The following is a 1,374-nucleotide window of genomic DNA, read 5'->3' as shown; positions in this document are numbered from 1 at the left end:
GGGGAGGAAGAGAAGGAGGAGGAAGAGGAGGAAGAGGAGGAGGAGGAGGAAGAGGAGGAGGAGGAGGAGGAGGAAGAGGAGGAGGAGGAAGAGGGGGAGGAGGAGGGGAAGGAGGAGGAGGAGGAGGAGGAAGAGGAGGAAGAGGAGGAGGAGGAGGAGGAGGAGGAGGAGGAGGAGGAACAGGAGGAGGAGAAGGAGGGGTAGGAGGAGGAGGAAAAGGAGGAGGAAAATAATAAGGAGGAGGAGGAGGAGGAGGAGGAAGGTGAATAGGAAGAGAAAAAGGAGGATAAGGAGGAGGAGAAGAAATTCGAAGAAAAGGGCGACTGCTTTCAGTTTCCTCGTTCTGTCGACTCGTGATGAGTTGGTTCAAACCAACTTTTGTATTTACTTTTTGTAAACTATAAAGACAGAAAGCGTCTTCCTGCAAAACAGAGGATAGGAATAAAACTTGAACATGCACTCCCTTAATCTGCACAAAATTTATGCAGAACATAAAAGCTAAATAATGGAGCATGAAACACATGAAATGATTATCAAGTTTAGGATTATTGCGTAACATTTAAAAGAAATATGCAAGCACTGTGTCTTGGTGTGAAGGGCAAGTGCAAAATTTTCAACAGTTTTCCGCTTCAGGTGACATAAAGGATATTGTCTTTTTGAAAATGAGAATTGAGAAATGAGAAAAATGATAATCATACGAATAATGAGACAGTGGAGAAGAATACGAAGAAGACAGGCAGTGATGATGCAGAGAGTCTGAGCTGACAATTGCTCACGCTCACACGGAACAAGGTACAACACAAGTTTCCTGTTTTATGCTACCATTAAGGATATTGCTTAAGATGTACCGTGTTCGTCACCGTCAACATTCAAGACATTTGATCCCATGGAGAAGAATAAGATAAGTATCATCACCTCGTATTCAGATTGATAAGATATCAGTATCACGTTCCTCAGTGTGTGAATAGATTATCTTTTTGTAGAAAGGCTGGTCGCCCATATCATGTGAATAATGAAGCACGTAATTAAGACAACATTGCTTAATTAAACTACAAGCCAACTCGCGTAGTAATGGCAAGGGACAGCAATACAGTAGCAGGTTGTAAGGGGACATCCGGTAATCGCTGGATCCAATAAAAGGCTGAAGCGGAGCCCCGCGAAGACAGGGAAAAGGCAATGAATACTGGAGGAATTTGCTTGATTATGTGGGCCGAAGGGAAGGCTAGAAGACGAAGATAATTAGAAGAGGCCGAAATAGGGCAACGGAGGATATTAAGGAGGGAAGGGAGGAAGAGGAGAGGAGGGAGGCGAAGAGAAATATTGTAAAGACAGGATCGAAGCATAAAGGATAAGGACCTAGGAAAGAATAAGAAG

General features: G+C 43.8%; 1 pseudogene; it reads left to right on the top strand.

The window, feature by feature from the left end:
* LOC125043080 overlaps nt 1-680 on the top strand; it is a 1,208-nt pseudogene extending 528 nt beyond the window's left edge.
* Nucleotides 681-1,374: the final 694 nt, after the last annotated feature.

This window comes from Penaeus chinensis, chromosome 33, assembly GCF_019202785.1.
Source record: "Penaeus chinensis breed Huanghai No. 1 chromosome 33, ASM1920278v2, whole genome shotgun sequence".
NCBI classification, from domain to species: domain Eukaryota; kingdom Metazoa; phylum Arthropoda; class Malacostraca; order Decapoda; family Penaeidae; genus Penaeus; species Penaeus chinensis.
Note: the sequence above shows the minus strand (reverse complement) of the source record. Positions and strands in the feature narration are given on the sequence as shown.